General features: G+C 39.2%; 1 protein-coding gene across 8 annotated transcripts in view; it reads right to left on the reverse strand.

Annotated features, from left to right (window-relative positions):
* AHCYL2 (adenosylhomocysteinase like 2) overlaps positions 1–14,781 on the reverse strand; it is a 162,426-nt gene that overhangs the window by 54,449 nt on the left and 93,196 nt on the right. The window lies entirely within an intron of this gene.

The raw sequence follows: 14,781 nt of genomic DNA on the forward strand, positions 1-14,781 counted from the left end.
AGCCCTATACACTATCACCTTAAAGGGACCTCAAAAGCTGTTCCCTCTTTAGGTTCCTACGCCAGCTCCCTCCTCTCTGCATACTTCAGAAATTGGGAAATAAGACAAAACTAAAGGTGGCCTGACCTATTTCACCTGCTCTGCCCATTCCTAGAGTGTATTATCCAGTAAGAGTACCATAGATTTCAGGCACAAAGTAAGCCCAATGGGATATGCCTGCTTTGGTCCCTTTCAAGGACCAGAGATTCTTTCAGTGTTAAGTCCCATCGCAGAGGATAATTTTTCTAGAGCCGATGATTATAATATTAAAATCAGGATTATTGGTTCATTGCCCCTTAGGGCCTTCACTGGTTAAGAGAATGATCCTTTGGATGTGGAATGGAGAGGAAGGTAATGTCTAGGGGAAGAAGTATTGTAAGATGCCAGAGAAGGCAGGGTTCAAATACCTGACCTGGATGTCTAGACTAGAAAGAAAGGCAGGTGAAAACAGAAGGGGCCTGTTGGACCCAGTGAATGCAGAAGGGTTAAAGGATGAGAGATCACAGGGCAGGTAGAGATCAGATGTAGTAAGAAGAGAGAACAGCAGGGGTGGCTGGGAGGCTCAGGTCATGATCTCAGGGTTGTGAGTCTGAGCCCTACTATGGGCGTGGAGCCAGCTTAAGATTCTCTCTCTCCCTCTCCTGCTGCTTCTCCCTCTAAAAAAAAAAAAAAAAGAAGAAGAAGAAGAGCGAACAGCAGAGGTGGAAGTAAAGGAAGCTGTGGTCACAGAGGGGCTATGGAGTGAAACAATGAGTGATGCCAAGATATAGAAGGCCGATGAAATGCAGGAGCAATATGCCCTCTGAAGTCAGGGTGTCAATTCTGATAAAGCCTTAGGTGTCAGCCACCTCCAGTTATTGTCCTCTGGTCTTCCTTTTTTTTTTTTTTTTTTAAAGATTTTATTTACTTCTTTGAGAGAGAGAGAGAGGTAGAGGGAACAAGTGAAACTAGATCCCAGGACCCTGAGATCATGACCTGAGCTGAAGGCAGACACTTAACCGACTGAGCCACCCAGGCACCCCCTGGTCTTCCTTATAATCCAAACTTCTTAATAGAATGAGAAGTTACATTTGCTGCCTAAATCTCCAATGGTATCTTCCATCTGTTTTAAATGCAACATGTCCCAAATCAAAATGATTGCTCCATCCTTCCTCCCCACCCCAAGCCCTCAAAATAAGTTTCTTCTCACTTTTCTACCTCTATTCCCTCAGTCAACCAAATACAAACCCCAGTCATCTTTGATTCCCCCCTTTCCCCAGTCCCCAGAACAATACGTTGCCAGTTGTTTTTGAACCCTCTTCCAAGCCTGTCATCTGTCCTTCCCTATCCATTTTCACTGCCTCCTAAAAACCCTCTATAAATCCTTTCCAAGATAGTCTCCCACTCCATATCCCCGTACATACTCCATCCCTAGGAAAGCTGTATTGCCCACTATTTTCTGAAGGTGAAGACCACAAAGCACAGCAACTAAGACTCCTGGCTTGGGAATTAAACAGACCTGGTGAGAACACTGACTCTGCCCTTTAATAACCTCCCTCTCCCTCCAGTTTTCCAATCCATACAGTGCAATAATAATAATAATAGCCACCTCACAGGATTGATGCAAGGATTTAAAAAGTGTGTATACACCAAGGGCTTACTAAATGGTAGCTCTTACTTATGTCACTATTATTCTGTGTCCTTTCCCACCTCATGCCTTTGCTCATGCCATTTTCCCAAATTGAAATGCATTCATTCTGCCTTCACTTCCATCATCTTCATTTATGCAAATTCCTCAAGGTTCTGCTCAAATGATAGTACTGCCATGGAATCTGACTTGAAAAAGCAATCTCCCTTTCCTCTAGTATTGGTCTTTGGTCACATCACTATTTTCACCCTTCCTCATATTAAAACTACTGTGTACGTGTGTTGTCTCTCATTAAATTCCAGGCTTTTCAAGGGCTTAGTCAGTTTGATTTGCCCACAGTGTCTGGCACACAGTAAGGGCTTAAAGAATTATCAAATTCTGTATGCTGTATGTACACCTTACAGTACTCTTGGAGTAACTTGCATAATCAAGGTGTTCAATACATTTATGTCCATTTTACTGAATTTGGAACATTATTTTATATATACAGAGGCTTAGTTACACTACTGCCCACAGCTAGGACTTATCTGTGGTGAGTCCTTAATAGGGTTTTAATCCTTAATTATATTATCTCTGCTTTCCATTGCTTGATCTGCATCATTTGTAATCCATTATGATCTGCATCATAATAAAGCTTTTACGAACAAATCAAGGCCAAAAGAGTGGAGTCCAACCCTGAAAATATTTCAGTGATCAGCAAACTACTAGATTATCGGTGTTCCTCTAGGTGTTTCCTACATAATCACTTATTAAATAAATGGAAGATGACTGCCCTCATGGTAATGTTAAAACATGGAAGAAAATGACTTTTAAAGAAGACAGGGGTGAGAATAAAAGAATAAGCACAAAATATATCACTTTTGCAGGCTAAACTGTCATTTTAGTTATAACTTTTTGTTTGTTTTTAAAATTTTATTTATTTATTTTAGAGAGAGCCAGAGCATAAGAGGGGCGGGGGAGGGAGGGGCGGGAAGAGAAAGTCTCAAGTGGACTCGGAGCTGAGCACGGAGGCAATGCTGGGCTCATCTCACGAGCCTGAGATCAGGACCTGAGCTGAAACCAAGAGTCCGAAGCTCAACCGACTGGGCCACTGAGGCACCCCTGTTTGTTTTTCTTAGCGTAGGGTTTAACTAAAGTAGACTTCCTTTGTAAACTGCAGCCTCACTACATCCTTCTGCAATGACTGTGAAACAAAAGCACAAGAGGAGTTGTTACCACCTTTGGGAACCGAAGGTCTAGTAACGAAGTGGGGGTGCATCTGGTATGAGGCCTGGGGGTAAGTACTAGTTATAAAGTTGTTTACAATCTTATTTCATTTTACCATATAGAAGGGGCAGGAGTGAGACCACTGCACATGGTTATCTATAATAAGCACTCTTAACATTTAGGTGAGAACTTTGCAATTTCAGAAAAAAAGAAGTTACACAAACTACATTTGCGCCCGTGGCCCTTCAAGTTTTACAAAACTGACCATGTGTGTGAATAGTTCAAAAGAATCTCATTTGCACTCCAAGAAGAACAATTTGAAGTTGTACGTGCCAGTTGTGCTCCTGCCAGTGGTGATCTGATAGCAGTGTTGTTAAAGAAGGTAAGCCAGGTGACTTGCCAGAGTGAGTGTATGCTTGGCTAGAGGAGAAAAAACAAGTCAGTATTTCCAGGGGGACAGAGTCAAAAAGAACCACGCAGCGGTGAAGAAGTAACTACAATGGCAGAACAGTTTTAAATAAGAGGTGATAAATCTGGAACCTAGAAAGTCATAGGGCAAAGAATACATGAATGTGACCCTGTCCTCTATTCCTGGCTTGTCTCTCATGGTTTTATTAGATGTTGGCAAGTCACCTAATTACTCTCTTCTTCAGTTTCCTCATTATAAAACAAGGGGAAGGGGGGGAATAGTGGACTGTGGGAGGTTAGAACTGGTTCCTTCCAGTTCTGACATTCAGTATTTCTAAGCTATCTGGTTTCTCTGAGGCTGTAAGAAAAAGTGTTAACTACTCCTTAGTCACCTAAGTTACAGCTTATTGTAGAGGCTAAGATTCTTAATCTCCTGAGTTCAAAGTTCTATCTGGTCAGTTATGAGGCTGGCTGGAATTGGTAGGCCTCAGAACTCCCCTGCCCCTGCAAACTGGAAGTGCTAATGCTACCAGAGCAAATGGGATTGTTGAATTCTCCCCCTACCCACAACCTAAATATTAGGTATCCTCTCAGTACCTTAAGACTCATATCCCACAGGTATTTTAGACTCCACATGGAGACATCACCATTACTGGTAAAACTGCAGGCTTTGGAGCTAGATAGGCTTGGGTTTAAAGGCTAGCTCTGTCCACGTACTACCTTTGTGTATCTTTACATGAAGATATAACTATATAAGCTATATAACTTTTTGAGTCTTTGCTTCCTCATCTGTAAAACAGGATAATAATGCCTTCCTCATATTGATCTTATCAAAATTAAATAATACATAGAAATATATAAAAAGTGCCAGGAAGTTATTTTGTCCAAAACCAGACATAGCAGAGTGGTACCAGACTGTCTGGTTTACTTGACTCACACTAACTATGTAACCTTAGGCAAATTACTTATCCTCCCCATGCCTCAGTTTTCTCATCTGTAAAATGAGGATATTAAAAGTATCTACCTTATAGGACTGCTGAGAGGATCAAATAAATCATATACATATAAATGTATATACATATTTATACTATTATATATAATAATATATTATAATAATATAGTATATATATTATACTATTATATATAATATTATATTATATCACTTAGAACAGTGCCTGGAACTTTAAAATTCACTATCACTACAAATATAACCTGTTTATTCCCGAATACACCCAAATCCATCTTCTACATGATGAATTCATTCAACCAAACCACAGATATTTATTGGGGGCCTATTATGTGTCAGCCAGCATAGAAAGACAGTCCCTGCTCTCATGGTACTTACCGTCAGGCAATTAAATAAGTAATTACAATAAAAATATGAAAAATGACAAGGTAAGTATAGAGTGCTATGCGAGTATATGGTAAGGGTGCCAATCATGCATATTGGAAGAGAAGCTCCGTTTAAGCTGAAAGGTAAAGGATGAGTAGGGGATACCTGGTGGGTATTTGGCATGGAGGAGTATCGAAAAGAGTATTCCAATAGAAAGAAGAATACGTACTCCATAATATCTCTTGCACTCTGTCCTTTCTTCATACCAGCTGTCTAAAGCCTGACCATCATCACATCCATCTACATCAGTGCTTCATAAGCTTGAATGTGCCTATACATTACTTGGAAATCTTATTAAAATACCGATTTAGGTCCCAAGATTCTACATATTTTTTAAAGATTTATTTATTTGAGGGGGGGGGAGGGGCAGAGGGAGAGAGAGAATCCTGAAGCAGACTCCCTGCTAAGTGCAGAGCCCGGCGTGGGCTTGTTCCCAGCAACCCGAGATCATGACCTGAGCCAAAACCAAGAGTCGGCTGCTTAACCAAGTGAGCCACCCAGGTGCCCCCCAAGATTCTACATTTTTAACAGCTCTCACATGATGCAAATAATGCTGGGACTACACTTTGACAAGGGCCTAGATAATTCCATGCCTATATTGTAAATTAACTTATTTGTTAAATTAACTTATTTATATGTGATTATCATCAGTCCAATCATTTAAAAATCTGATCACATCAATTCCTTATTCATAATGCCTCCATAGCTCCCCACTGTCTTCAAAATAAAATCCAAACTCCTTAGCATGACACACAAGACCATGCTGATTTAGCTTGTGCATACCTCCCAAGCCTCAGCTCTCAAAATTCCCCCAAACCCCCACTAAGAACACACACACCCCTTTCAAAATTTAGCTTAGCTGTAACTTTTTTCAGTACACATTTCCAGCTCCTGGTCTAGGTTAAGGATTGATTCTGTGAATTACTGAGTAATCCCCCAGACTGATCATTTGTATGTTTCCAACTAGAACTGCAAGCAATTTGAGGGCAGAGATTATGTGTTTTATTCCTGTATTCCAAGTGCCTAGCATATAGTAAACAACCAATGAATATGTGCTGAATGAGAAAATGACTTAAAGAATAGCTAGATCAGAGTAAAGCTTCAACTGAATAAAATACAGGATAGGCACCTAAAGGGTGAAAAGAAAGAGGGGCGCCTGGGTGGCTCAGTCGTTAAGCGTCTGCCTTCGGCTCAGGTCATGATCCCAGGGTCCTGGGATCGAGCCCCGCATCGGGCTCCCTGCTCAGCGGAAAGCCTGCTTCTCCCTCTCCCACTCCCCTTACTTGTGTTCCCTCTCTTGCTGTGTCTCTGTCAAATAAATAAATCTTAAAAAAAAACTAAAAAAAAAAAAGGTGAAAAGAAAAGGGACTCAGGTATGACTAAGAACTGACAAAACCATAAATAGAAACATCACTATAACAAAATTCTGTACCTCCCTGCCACTGACTAATCCAATCACCGTTTCTCAGATAAATAATTAAGCAATGCAGAGACTACAGTACGCTGAAGCAGGCACCACGCCACCTTTTCCACTCCCTGTTAAGTCCTCTAGATTCTGGGGGTGGAGTGTGGAATGTAAATCCTCAATTTCCCTGACACAGCGAATAGAGCTCCACTCAGGTCAAAGTTCAGTTTGCTGCAGTTAGCAGTTCTAGGTAAACTGTCCTCAAAGAGAGGTCAAGTTGTTGGTATACAGAAATGCAACTGATTTCCGTGCATTCATTTTATATCCTGCCACTTTACTGAATTCCTGTATGAGTTCTAGCAGTTTTGGGGTGGAGTCTCTTGAGTTTTCCACATAAAGTATCATATCATCTGCAAAGAGTGAGAGTTTGACTTCTTTGCCAATTTGGATGGCTTTTAGTTATTTTTGTTGTCTGATTGCTGAGGCTAGGACTTCTAGTACTATGTTGAATAGCAGTGGTGATAGTGGACATCCCTGCCGTGTTCCTGACCTTAGGGGAAAAGCTCTCAGTTTTCCCCCATTAAGAATGATATTCGCTGTGGGTTTTTCATAGATGGCTTTTATGATATTGAGGTATGTACCCTCTATCCCTATACTGTGAAGAGTTTTAATCAAGAAAGGATGCTGTACTTTGTCAAATGTTTTTTCTGCATCTATTGAGAATATCATATGGTTCTTGTTCTTTCTTTTATTAACGTATTGTATCACATAGATTGATTTGCGGATGTTGAATCAACCTTGCAGCCCAGGAATAAATCTCACTTGGTCGTGGTGAATAATCCTTTTAATGTACTGTTGGATCCTATTAGCTAGTATTTTGGTGAGAATTTTTGCATCCATGTTCATCAGGGATATTGGTCTGTAACTCTCCTTTTTGATGGGGTCTTTGGTTTTGGGATCAAGGTAATGCTGGCCTCATAAAATGACTTTGGAAGTTTTCCTTCCATTTCTATTTTTTTGAACAGTTTCAGAATAGGTATTAATTCTTCTTGACTTTATTTTTTTATTTTTTAAAGATTTTATTTATTTATTTGACAGAGAGACACAGCGAGAGAGGGAACACAAGCAGGGGGAGTGGGAGAAGGAGAGGCAGGCCTCCTGCTGAGCAAGGAGCCCAATGCAGGGCTTGATCCTAGGGCTCTGGGATCATGACCTGAGCCGAAGGTAGACGCTTAACGAATGAGCCACCCAGGCGCCCTTAATTCTTCTTTAAATGTTTGGTAGAATTCCCCTGGGAAGCCATCTGGCCCTAGGCTCTCGTTTGTTGGGAGATTTTTGATGACTGCTTCAATTTCCTTACTGATTATGGGTCTGTTCAGGTTTTCTATTTCTTCCTGGTTCAGTTTTGGTAGTTTATACATCCCTTAGAAAGCATCCATTTCTTCCAGATTATCTAATTTGCTGGCATATAGTTGCTCATAATATGTTCTTATAACTGTTTGTATTTTTTTGGTGTTGGTTGTGATCTCTCCTCTTTCATTCATGATTTTATTTATTTGGGTCCTTTCTCTTTTCTTTTTGATAAGTCTGGCCAGGGGTTTATCAGTCTTATTAATTCTTTCAAAGAACAAGCTCCTAGTTTTGTTGATCTGTTCTACTGTTTTTTGGTTTCTATTTCATTGATTTCTGCTCTGATCTTTATTACTTCTCTTCTCCTGCTAGGTTTAGGCTTTATTTGCTGTTCTTTCTCCAGCTCCTTTAGGTGTAGGGTTAGCTTGTGTATTTGAAACCTTTCTTGTTTCTTGAGAAAGGCTTGTATTGCTATATACTTTCCTCTTAGGACCGCCTTTGCTGCATCCCAAAGATTTTGACAAGTTGTGTTTTCATTTTCATTGTTTCCATGAAATTTTTTAACTCTTCTTTAATTTCCTGGTTGACCCATTCATTCTTTAGTAGGATGCTCTTTAGCCTCCATGTATTTGAGTTATTTCCCACTTTCCTCTTGTGATTGAGTTTAGTTTCAAAGCATCGTGGTCCGAAAATATGTAGGGAATGATCCCAATCTTTTGGTACTGGTTGAGACCTGATTTGTGACCCAGGATGTGATCTATTCTGGAGAATGTTCCATGTGCACTAGAGAAGAATGTGTATTCTGTTGCTTTGCGATGGAATGTTCTGAATATATCTGTGAAGTCCATCGGGTCCAGTGTGTCATTTAAAGCCTTTATTTCCTGTTGATCTTTTGCTTAGATGATCTGTCCCTTTCAGTGAGGGGGGTGTTAAAGTCCCCTACTATTATTGTATTATTGTTGATGTGTTCCTTTGATTTTGTTATTAATTGGCTTATATAATTGGCTGCTCCCATGTTAGGGGCATAGATATTTAAAATTGTTAGATCTTCTTGTTGGATAGACCCTTTAAGTATGATATAGTGTCCTTCCTCATCTCTTATTACAGTCTTTGGTTTAAAATCCAATTTGTTTGATACAAGGATTGCCACCCCAGCTTTCTTTTGATGTCCATTAGCATGGTAAATGGTTTCCCACCCCTCACTTTAAATCTGGAGGTGTCTTTGGGTCTAAAATGAGTCTCCTGCAGACAGCATATTGATGGGTCTTGTTTTTTTATCCAATCTGATACCGTGTCTTTGAATTGGGGCATTTAGCCCATTTACATTCTGGGTAACTATTGAAAGATATGAATTTAGTGCCATTATATTGCCTGTAAGGTGACTGTTATTATATATTGTCTCTGTTCCTTTCTGGTCTATGTTACTTTTAGGCTCTCTCTTTGCTTAGAGGACCCCTTTCAATATTTCTTGTAGGACTGGTTTGGTGTTTGCAAATTCTTTTAGTTTTTGCTTGTCCTGGAAGCTTTTTATCTCTCCTTCTATTTTCAATGACAGCCTATCTGGATATAGTATTCTTGCCTGCATATTTTTCTCATTTAGTGCTCTGAATATATCATGCCAGTCCTTTCTGGCCCGCCAGGTCTCTGTGGATAGGTCTGCTGCCAATCTAATGTTTCTACCATTGCAGGTTACAGACCTCTTGAGCTGAGCTGCTTTCAGAATTTTCCCTTTGTCTCTGAGACTTGTAAGTTTTACTATTAGATTTCGGGGTGTTGGGGCACCTGGGTGGCTCAGTCGTTAAGCATCTACCTTTAGCTCAGGTCATGATCCCAGGGTCTAGGGATCGAGCCCTGCATTGGGCTCCCTGCTCAGCGGGAAGCCTGCTTCTCCCTCTCCCAGTCCCCCTGCTTGTGTTCCTGCCCTCGCTCTCTCTCTCTCTGTCAAATAAATAAATAAAATCTTAAAAAAAAAAAAATGTCGGGTGTTGACCTATTTTTATTGATTTTGGGGGGGGGTTCTCTGTGCCTCCTGGATTTTGATGCCTGTTTCCTTCCCCAAATTAGGGAAGTTCTCCACTATAATTTCCTCCAATATACCTTCTGCCCCCTCTCTCTTTCTTCTTCTAGGATCCCAATTATTCTAATATTGTTTTGTCTTATGGTATCACTTATCTCTCGAATTCTCCCCTCATGTTCCAGTAGTTGTTTATCTCTTTTTCTCAGCTTCTTTATTCTCCATCATTTGGTCTTCTATATCACTAATTCTCTCTTCTGCCTCATTATACACCAACAACAAGACAGAAGAAAGAAAAATTAAGGAATCGATCCCACTTACAATTGCACCCCAAATCATAAGATACCTAGGAATAAATCTAACCAAAGAGGCAAAGAATCTATACTCAGAAAACTATAGAATACTCATGAAAGAAACTGAGAAAGACACAAAGAAATGGAAAAATGTTCCATGCTCATGGATTGGAAGAACAAATATTGTGAAAATGTCTATGCTACCGAGAGCAATCTACACATTTAATGCAAGCCCTATCAAAATACCATCAACTCTTTCCAAAGAATGGAACAAATAATCCTAAAATTTGTATGGAACCAGAAAAGACCCTAAATAGCCAAAGAAATGTTGAAAAAGAAAAGCAACACTGGTGGCATCACAATTCCAGATTCAAGCTCTATTACAAAGCTGTAATCATCAAGACAGTATGGTACTAGCACAAAAACAGACACATAGATCAGTGGAACAGAATAGAGAGCCCAGAAATGGACCCTCAACTCTATGGTCAACTAATCTTTGATAAAGCAGGAAAGACTGTCCAGTGGAAAAAAGACAGTCTCTTCAACAAATGGTGTTGGGAAAATTGGACAGCCACATGCAGAAGAATGAAACTGGACCATTCTCTTACACCACACACAAAAACAGACTCAAAATGGATGAAAGACCTCAACGTGAGACAGGAATCCATCAAAGTCCTTGAGAAGAACACAGGCAGCAACCTCTTCAATCTCAGCTGCAACAACTTCTTCCTAGAAACATCGCCAAAGGCAAGGGAAGCAAGGGTAAAAATGAACTATTGGGACTTCATCAAGATAAAAAGCTTATGCACAGCAAAGGAAACAGTCAACAAAACCAAAAGACAACCGACAGAATGGGAGAAGATATTTGCAAATGACATATCGGATAAAGGGCTAGTATCCAAAATCTATTAAGAACTTAACAAACTCAACACCCAAAGAACAAATAATCCAATGAAGAAATGGGCAGAAGACATGAACGGACATTTCTGCAAAGAAGACATCCAAATGGCGAACAGACACATGAAAAAGTGCTCAACATCACTCGGCATCAGGGAAATCCAAATCAAAACCTCAATGAGATGCGACCTCACACCAGTCAGAATGGCTAACATTAACAAGTCAGGAAATGACAGATGTTGGCGACGATGTGGAGAAAGGAGAACCCTCCTACACTGTTGGTGGGAGTGCAAGCTGGTGCAGCCACTCTGGAAAACAATATGGAGGTTCCTCAAAAAGTTGAAAATAGAGCTACCCTACGACCCAGCAATTGCACTACTGGGTATTTACCCCAAAGATACAAATGTAGGGATCCGAAGGGGTACATGCACCCCAATGTTTATAGCAGCAATGTCCACAATAGCCAAACTATGGAAAGAGCCTAGATGTCCATCAACAGATGAATGGATAAAGAAGATGTGATACACACACACACACACACACACACACACACACACACACACACAATGGAATATTATGCAGCCATCAAAAAAACGAAATCTTGCCATTTGCAATGACATGGATGGAACTAGAGGGTATTATGCTAAGTGAAATAAGTCAATCAGAGAAAGACAAGTATCATATGATCTCACTGATATGAGGAATTTGAGAAACAAGACAGAGGATCATAAGGGAAGAGAGGGAAAAATGAAACAAGATGAAACCAGAGAGCGAGACAAACCATAAGAGACTCTTAATCTCAGGAAACAAACTGAGGGTTGCTGGAGTGGAGGGGGGTAGGAGGGATGGGGTGGCTGCATGATGGACATTGGCGAGGGTCTGTGCTATGGTGAGTGCTGTGAATTGTGTAAGACTGATGAATCACAGACCTGTACCCTGAAACAAATAATACCTTATGTTAATAAAAAAAAAATTTAAAAAAAGAGAGGTCAAGCTAAAACTTGAAAATATCTTAAACCTGAAAACAACCAGAATAAGAGCAGGAAGGAATTTATCACAGACTGGAGAGGGGTAGGGTACAAGAGGATGGGAAGGGTGTAGAGTAAAATACTGAAACATAATGCCACTAAATAAATGTAGAATGCAGACTTCTTACTATATTCTTTCAATTTTTAAATAAATTTTTTATGGAAATGTAATTAACCTACAAAAAAATACACAAATCAGAAAGTTACAGTTCGATAAAATTTCAAAAGTCAATACATCTATGTAACCACTACCCAGATAAGGAAAGAGAATGTGACGAGCACCCAAGATCTTCTCTTATGTCCCCTCTCAGGCATTACCCTCACTCCTCCTAATAGGTAATGCCTACGCTGATTCCTATCACCACTGATCAGTTTTGCCTATTTTTGAACCTGATATAAATATCATCAAATATCATCATTTTCTGCTCAATACGTTTCTAAGAGTTATCCAAGTCAGTCACATTTAGCAGTATTTCATTTATTTTTATTACCAGAAGGTATCCCATCACATGAATATTCATAATACTTTGAATCCATTCTCCTGTTGAAGACTGTTTTTAGTTTGAGGCCCATAAAAAAAATGATGTGGCTATGAACATTCTCGTATATGTTGTATGGTGCCCATATGAAGTTATTTCTGGTTGGGTATTTATCTAGGCATGTAATTGCTGGGTTATAGGGTATGCATATGTTCAAGCTAGGTAGGTCATGTCAAGCAATTTTCCAAAGTACTTATACTAATTTCTACTCCTACCAGCAGGGTATCAGTGTTCTAGTTGCTTCATATCCTTGCCAGTGCTTACTTCTGTTGGTCTGTTTACAGTTTAGGCATTCTAGGTAATGGTGTCACATTGTGATTTTTATCTGTATCTCATAGCTGCCACTGTCATCACCACCAAGCAGTTTTGTTTTGTTTTTTATGGCCTTTATTATGTTGAGGTACAATTCCTCTATATCCATTTTATTGAGAGCTTTTATTATGAATGGATGTTTAATTTTGTCAAATGCTTTTTCTGCATCTATTGAGATGAACATATGGTTTTTATCCTTCATTTTAATATGTTGTGTCACAGTGATTGAGTTGTGGATGTTGTACCATCCTTGCATCTCTGGAATATATCCCATTTGATCATGAGGTATGATCATTTTAATATATTATTGAATTTGATTTGCTAATATTTTGTTGAGGAATTTTGAATCTATGTTCGTCATGAATATCGGCCTATCACATTTTCTTTTGTATGTGTGGTAAAATATACATAAGATTTGCCATTTTAACCATCTTACAATTTTTTTTTAAATAGGCTCCCTGCCCAGTGTGGGGCTGGAACTCACAACCCTGAGATCAAGAACTGCATGCTCTACCAACTGAGCCAGCCAGGTGCCCCAACCATTTTAAAGTGTATAATTCAGTGACATTGAATACATGCACACTGTTGTGCAACCATAGCCACCATCCATTCCCCAGAACTTTTTCATTATCCCAAACTGAAACTCTATACCCATTAAACAGTAACTCCCCATCTTCCTCCTCTCCCAGTAACCACTCTTCTCCTTTCTATATCTTTGAATTTGACTACTCTAGGTATCTCATACAAGTAGAATCATACAATATTTGTCCTTTTGTGTTTTGGCTTGTTTCACTTGGTATGGTGTTTTTAAGGTCCATCCATATTGTAGCATGTGTCAGACTTTCACCCCTTTTTAGGACCAAATAATAATATTCCATCATACGTATAGACTTTTTGTTTATCCATTTTCCATCCATTGGTGGACATTTGAGTTGTTTCCACCTTTTGCCTATTATAAATAGTGCTGCTATGAACATAGGTGTGCAAATACTTGTTCAAGGACCTACTTTCAATTTCAATTTCAATTCTTTGGGGTATATACCCAGAAGTGGAATTTCTGGATCATATTGTAATTTCTGTTTATTTTTTTGAGGAACCAAAAACCATATTGTGCTTTCTATAGAAGCTGCACCATTTTACATTCCCATCAGCAAGGCACAAGGGTTCCAACTTGAGGAAAATGGAAACTTTGTGTACTGTCAAGCACGTTTTTATCTGCTTATTGGCCATTTGGATATTCTTTTATGTGGAGTGACTTTTCAAATCTTTTGCCTGTTTTTCTATTGGATTGTCAGTCTTTCCCTTATTGATATGTATGAGCTCTTTATATATTCTAGTTATGAGTCTTTGGCAAACATTTCCCACTCTGTGGCTTGCTTTCCCTCTCTTGCTATTGTCTTTTTTTTTTTAAACTTTTTATTTTGAAATAATTTTAGACTTAGAACAATTAGCAAAAACAGTACAGAGTTCCCATATACACTTCGCCCAAGTTGCTCTAATGTAACAGCTTGTAAAACCAGGGCAATTACAAAAAATTAAGAAATTAACATTGGTATAATACTATTAACTAAACCACAGACTTTATTTGGATTTCACAAGTTCTTCCATGAATGTCCTTTTTCAGTTGTAAGATCCAATCCAGGATCCCTCATTGCATTTGGTTGTCATGTCTCCTTAGTCTCCTCCAGTCTATGAAAATTCCTCAGATCTTCCTTGTCTTTCATGACCCTAACAACAGTAGCTGACTGAATCCTGGAATAAAGCTATGCACTGACCAGATCAAAAAAAAAAAAAAACCCTGTATACTACCTACTCATCTCTTTTATTTTTTTAGTCCCCCCCCCAGCTTTATTGAGATATAATTGATATATAACATTGTATTAGTATAAAGTGTACAACATAATGATTTGACATGTATATATAGCAAAATGATTGTCACAGTAAGTTTAGTTAACATCTATCACCTCATGTAGTTACAAATATTTTTTCTTGTGATGTTATCTATTCATCTTTTTTGATTAATTTTTTAAAGATTTTATTTATTTTTTGACACAGAGACAGTGAGAGAGGGAACACAAGCAGGGGGAGTGGGAGAGGGAGAAGTAGGCTTCCCACAGAGCAGGGAGCCTGATGCGGGGCTCAATCCCAGGACCCTGAGATCATGACCTGAGCCAAAGGCAGATGCTTAATGACTAAGCCACCCAGGCACCCTTGATTTTTAGTAGAATGTAGATACCAACTTTATATATATGTAAAGATAATAATGTTAA

The sequence above is a fragment of the Phoca vitulina genome, unplaced genomic scaffold, assembly GCF_004348235.1.
Source record: "Phoca vitulina isolate PV1807 unplaced genomic scaffold, GSC_HSeal_1.0 scaffold4, whole genome shotgun sequence".
NCBI lineage: Eukaryota > Metazoa > Chordata > Mammalia > Carnivora > Phocidae > Phoca > Phoca vitulina.